The sequence below is a fragment of the Saccostrea echinata genome, unplaced genomic scaffold (genome assembly GCF_033153115.1).
Source record: "Saccostrea echinata isolate AGI-Se365-2 ecotype Australia unplaced genomic scaffold, CSIRO_AGI_Sech_v1 ptg000006l, whole genome shotgun sequence".
Classification (NCBI taxonomy): domain Eukaryota; kingdom Metazoa; phylum Mollusca; class Bivalvia; order Ostreida; family Ostreidae; genus Saccostrea; species Saccostrea echinata.
This window is the reverse complement of record NW_026889755.1, coordinates 13,617,835-13,624,175: the sequence shown is the minus strand read 5'-3', so window position 1 is coordinate 13,624,175 and position 6,341 is coordinate 13,617,835. Positions and strand designations below refer to the sequence as shown.

Sequence of the window (6,341 nt, the reverse complement as noted above, 5' to 3'; positions counted from 1 at the left end):
AAGAATACAACACTAAATTAGATACTGAAACATTTTTTGGTTAAAAAATCGTCCTTTTCCTTTCAAACTTTTGGTAAATGAGAACACATATGATATGGTCTATTTTGAAAATTAACTTGAATTACCGTATATACTCGCCTATCAGTCGGTTTTATTTTTTAAGTTTAAATTAGAGGGATTGACCTGCTAAAATACCACTCTTTTTATAACTCGCGCATAAGTCGGATAAAGAGTTTTGGACCAAAGTTTAACTCCCCCACCCCCCAAAAAACGACTTATAGGCGAGTATATACGGTAGTGTCTGGGTTTTTTCTTTTTAAGAATAAAGCTACAGTGTTTTATCCTTATGCACCATGAACTGATTATCGTAATACATATCGTTTTGGAAGGTCCGTTTATCGTTAAAGCTTTAGTCCACTTGTATAAATAATAAAAAAATATTTACAATGACACCTCTTGTAAAATATGCAACTTTCTGATGCAACTTTCTGTTTGGTCGAAATATGATTGACTTTTTCTTAATGAAATCACTTATTGTTTTCATTCTCATTTGTGTAAGAATATTGTTTTGAACTCTAACTGTGGCACTCTTTACCATCCCTGATAATTCTAGTGCCTTATTTTTACCCTGAATGTATATAGTTTTCTTCTGTTATGAACGTGATCAGTGCACATTAATACCCTTTTTGTAGTTTGTGAACGATCATATTGGGGTCTCAACTGCAAACAATCCTGTCGCACAGATTGTGTAAGCAAGACTTGTCATCACGAGTCTGGATCTTGTTTAACTTCCGGTAAGGTAAGTTATCTAACAAATACAAAAATCCTGTGGAATAATGTCTGTCTAAAGAAGAATTGATATTCATTAGTTTGTTAATCAAAGAGAATACTATCTGTAATCACATTGTCTAAGAGTACTTAAAAGTAATTTTCACATTTATAACAAGCATAAAATAAATGAATTTAACTTTAGTTATCTCTTCTAAAGGAAAATTGCATCCGTCTGTTTTATTTGATAATACATGTATTAGCTTTAATTCCTTTGGTGGAGGTCAATTATAATGAAAAGTGGCACATGTTTTAGAAATCTTTAATTTAAACTATAATTAGTGAAATATATTTGCAGATGTCTGAGACGTGTAACAATGATCACACATATATCATTATAAGTGTTGTAGTTTCTCTCTTCATTGTATCCTCTGGGTGTTTTTTAAACTACATTATATGGAAGCGAAATCAATGTAAGTATATGATTTTACCGTGATTTATAAAGTATTTCTAATATGTATGTGATTAATAAAGTATTTCTAATGTTCGTTTTTATTTCCTTTGGGATATAAACATAACGAGTTTTCGAAGTGAACATTGAAAATATTGCAGAAAATATTATTACTGATTATCAAATATGCGAATTTTTTTCACAGATAAAGCTACAAAAGTCAAGAGACTTGGACAAAAAGGTAATTTAAGCAACTTTCAAGTGTCAATATTGCAGGTAAATGTACTCGATAATAAAGCAGAGATAGAGCATGTTCAACTTTATCTCCATACTTTAAGTTAGATTAACAAAAATAAAAGTATTTTACTTCAATTTATTAAATTCAATTCCGCTTCATGCTATGTGCGTAAAATCGTGTAAAAAAATTTAAAAAACGTCTGTTATTCAAAAAATCTGTCAAAAACAAGAGACAATTAAAATAGGTTGATGGTCTAAAACTAATAAATAACAATGGTCAAATCCGTTGCCTGTCTCTATCTTGAAGAGTGTGTCCATTTCAGAATATTCAGAATAGGTCGATTATCTATACCTAATAAATTCTCGTTGTAAAACGTTATATCGAAACGTTGAATGTATTGATTTATTACAGCCCCACTTTGATATGGGTGTTTGAATGAAATTAAAAGTCGTACACCAATCCTAAGGCCAATATTAGAATATATATACAGAGTATTCCAGCATACATATCCCGACTTTGTGCTTTCCCAAAAAAAGTTATCAAAGATTTTTAAAAATAAAAATTTTGCAACAGAGAATATATCCATACAAGTTTATCAATATGAAAGTGAAAAATTCTTAAAACAGGCATTTTTAGAAAATGGACCTAAGAGGCAGTTTTCGATTTAAGGTATGTCACTCGTGAAATTTGTTATATCAAGGATTTTTTGAGAAGTATATTTTGGATAAGTACTCATATAGTATGACTCAAAATTGCGGAGAAAATGGGGGGTCAGTGTGCATCTAACTGAGCTACGGTACAATTAAGTTGACCTTTTTGCACTTAAATTGTAACTCTTTGGTTAATCACTTTATCCGTTATCATATTTTATAAGATGTAACCATGGCAATAAACATAATCTTATTTTACGTAAAATGGTTTGAATAAATAAATATTTATTTTTGAACAAATCATGCAAATTAATGCGCGTAAATTATTGTGTGACCTTTTTGCACTAAAAAAGTCTCATATTTAGGGTATTAAAAATCTAAATAGGCAATAGAATATTTTCTTGTATCAAACTTTTTACGACTTAAGTGCTGATCGGTCAAAAGTATCGAGTAGTTTAAAATAATGAAAGAAAAAGTTGGGGTCAGTGATGTTAATTTTGAAATATTGGTCAAAATATTTGATTTTCAGGCAAAAAACTGTGTAAATTTTATCTCGACTTCCTTAATATATCTTCATTTCTTCGCAATGTTTGATGAATGAAGGTGTAAATTTTGTTATAAAAATATAAATTGAGACGTATATTTAATATTCCAGGCATATCATAACGGAAAATATTCTCTGAGTAAAAGTATGTGAGGCTAAAGTTCCAAGATATTAAATTTAATAAATGTGTAGATTTGCAGAATTTTCTGCTAAATATCCTTCCGCCACAAGAAATAGTCCCTTATAAATCTTCCTTCTTTGTGAATTTTTGAGCAGTTTTTTAATTGAATGTTGAACATTTTACATTGTTTAATTTAAATATGTTATAAAGATTAAATTGTAATAAATAGTTTTTAAGTAAGAGGTTCTGACTGAAATTTTCTAAAAGGCGAACGAGTGACATACCTTAATGTCATTTAGAATGTGTTCCAAACGGCCGCTGGATTTCTCAGTAACATACTAATTTTGTCTCTGAAGTCCTATATTGCTCAAACCTGAAATATCTGTTTCCTAGATCTGGGTACTTCTTTTTAGCTCACCTGAGCCGAAGGCTCAAGTGAGCTTTCCTGATCAAAGAGTATCCGTCTGTCGTCTGTAAACTTTTCACATTTTCGACTTCTTCTCAAGAACCACTGGGCAAACTTGCCACAAAGCATCCTCGGGTGAGGGGATTCAAGTTTGTTCACTGGAAGTGTTGCGCCCTCTTTTAAGTTTGTTCCAATCATGACCCCTGGGGGTAGGGCAGGGCAACAACAGGGGGTAAAGGTTTGCCATAGGAATATATAGGAAATAGTTCTAAAGTCATCTTCTCAAGAAGAGCTAAGCCATTTTTAGTCATATAAATAGAGAAGTATCCTCAGGTAGTGTAAATTGAAGTTTGTTCAAACATGATCCTAAGGGATAAGGCGGGGCCACAACAGTGGGTTAAAATTTTACACAAGAATATATAGGTGTAATGGTGTAAGGGGCATTTGAGTAAAACGCATTGAAGACCTCAAATAATGGAATGAGCTGACAACCGTTGGAATGGACTAGCCAAATCAGAGGGTATATAAGGCAAAGCTTTGGGAAAGTCAGGCATTCAAAAGTAGCAGAAGTAGTTGGATGCTGAATCAGCAATAAAGAAATTAAGGTGTTCCATTCCTAATAGCGACAGATTCAATGAAATTGAATACATAACAGATGTCCAATTGTTTAATATTCAGTATATTTGGACATAATTTCCATTTATTACTATTAGCATGTAAGGATGGGGTGTGTCCTAATTGATGACCTTGAATTTTGGTAAGGGTTATCTCCCTCTGTTCTAATTAATTAAAAAAATCAATTTTGAAAAACTTATCTGGTAAAAAAAAATCGTTTTTAATTGTTATATTTCTAATGTTTTAATGCATCTTTCCACCGCAATCTTTATTAATAATCTTATTATTTGAATTTTTGTTTTAAAAAAATTACTTGTCCCCATAGACTTCAATGCAATCTTTGTTAATTAATTAGTCCCCTACCGGTGAAACCGGAGGGGACTGTAGGTTACCTCTGAGTCTGTCCGTCCGTCTGTCTGTCTGTCCCTCTGTCTGTCTGTCAGTCTGCCCCACTTGGTTTTCCGCACTTGTTTTCTTAAACGCTTGCAGATATTGAGCTGATTTTTGGTATGTAAGTGTATCTTGCTGAGTTACAGATCAACTTTGCATTTCGTTCCGCTTCATTGACTTTTGACGGAATTACGAACTTTTCAATTTTTAAGGGTTTTCCGCAATTCTTTTTTTCTTAACGTTTGCAGACATTGAGCTGATTTTCGGTATGTGACTTTGCCTTGATTAGTCATAGATTACGTTTGCATTTCGTTCCATTTCAATGATTTTTGACGGAATTATGGCATTTTCAATTTTTAACGGGAACCAGATTACACTTGCCGGTAGGGGACTAGTATTGCTAATGCAATACTCTCAGAATGCTTGTTACTGCTTAGTTAATTACATTTTTGAAACTTTCTCTTGATAAATCCTTTTCTACTGTGAAATGCTTTTACATGGTAAATATCTTTAAAATCTTCTTCTCAAGAACAACTGAGACATGGTTAGTCATATTTATACCGAAGCAACCTTAGATATTGTAGAATCAAGTTCTGCTCAAGAACGGCAAGGCCATGATAAGTCATATTATTATAGAAGCATCCTCAGGTAGGTAGATTCAAATATGTTCAAATTTAGGGTGGGTATGGTGGGGCAACAATGAGAGATCAGAGTTTTACGTAGGATTGATTGACTGTATGTTGTTTTACGTCCCGTTCAAGAATTTTTCACTCATATAGACACTTCACCATATACCGGTGAAGGGTTTCAAATTTAAACCTTTACTCGGCACTCAGGGCCATTGTGCAGTGAGGGATCTTTATGGTGCCTACGCCTGCCATGACCCCTTCAATACTGAACTGATTCCTGCTTCTCCCTAGCCAATGAACTCAGGTGAGCGATGTGGCCCATGGGCCTCTTGTTTAAAAATGATATTTACTAGTATTGGCGATTTTCAGTTTGCATAGTACATTTTAACAATATCCATACAGAGATTTCTTTTACCATCCATTTAAAAACATGTTATCAGAACTTTGAAATAACAATTATGACGCTTAGTATATTGCTTTTATATTATAATATATATTGCTGGAGAACATATTTTTATAAAATACAGTTGTTTTTTGTAAGTACTTTATCAAAGTGCAGAAATGTAGACATCCAAAGATAGGACGTTTGATGAAACACCCTTTATGAGCTTAATGAAATTGCACATTTATGAAATTCAGCAGGAATGATACACTAGATGACCTTGATCTGTGTTCATAAATAATTGTAAGTACTTGGAAATATTGTGATTTGAATGTCCCTTCGTTTGTTTAGTTAAATAAAGAAAAAATTAGCTTAAGATTCCGGACCTTTGAAGGGAGGGGGTGGCTTAAGGACGACTTAATATTAGCTAAGGGAATCACATATGCCTCTGTACCTACAAAACATCTCAAACACTTTTAAATTCTAATAATTCAACTCCCCAGAGAATTGTCTAATATAGCATAATGTGCTTTGTGTAAGAAAATAGAGACACCATCCTCTGAGGAATTTTGTCGCGTTTCAACCTTTTCCCATGATCTACGCATGATTTCACAGGGTAGCGATTTTATAATGCCATAAATCATAGGACAGTAATTTGAAAATATTTATATCCATATAAGTATTGACACTGTCCATTTTCTCTGTATGCTACCTCCAATATGAATAATAAAGTTTTTTCCCTTAATCCAATTGATCAAAGGCCACTGTTGAAAAGTTCCAATCGCTTGAACACCTTTTGATTCTTCCTACTTGGCTGTTTTCATTTAAGAAGGATAGAAAATACAATATTCAAGACGTAGAAGATAACATTTTACTCTTTTGATTTTCAGATCAACTCAACGAGGGAACTAAGTATGTATTTAAACATTGACCGATGACTTTAGCAATTCAAAAAATAAAATTAGAAAAGTACTCAAATATTTGCATACCAATATTTCAATTTATTTTTTATTGTAACAGGGTCACTTCCCCTTATGCAGAACTAGGGGACATCGACAAAAATGCTACTTATGACGAACTTCACCTCTACGCAAACCGTGAAGAGAAAATATAATTTCTTTGTATTTGTAAAAAAATGTCTATCGAA

The 6,341-nt window shown here is 32.6% G+C and overlaps 1 long non-coding RNA gene across 1 annotated transcript; it reads left to right on the top strand.

The window, feature by feature from the left end:
- The first annotated feature begins 1,161 nt into the window (after positions 1-1,161).
- Positions 1,162-6,107, top strand: LOC133180541 (uncharacterized). The gene is made up of 3 exons (XR_009720357.1): positions 1,162-1,241; positions 1,425-1,460; positions 6,085-6,107. It is a non-coding gene; the product is annotated as an uncharacterized LOC133180541 (long non-coding RNA).
- Positions 6,108-6,341: the final 234 nt, after the last annotated feature.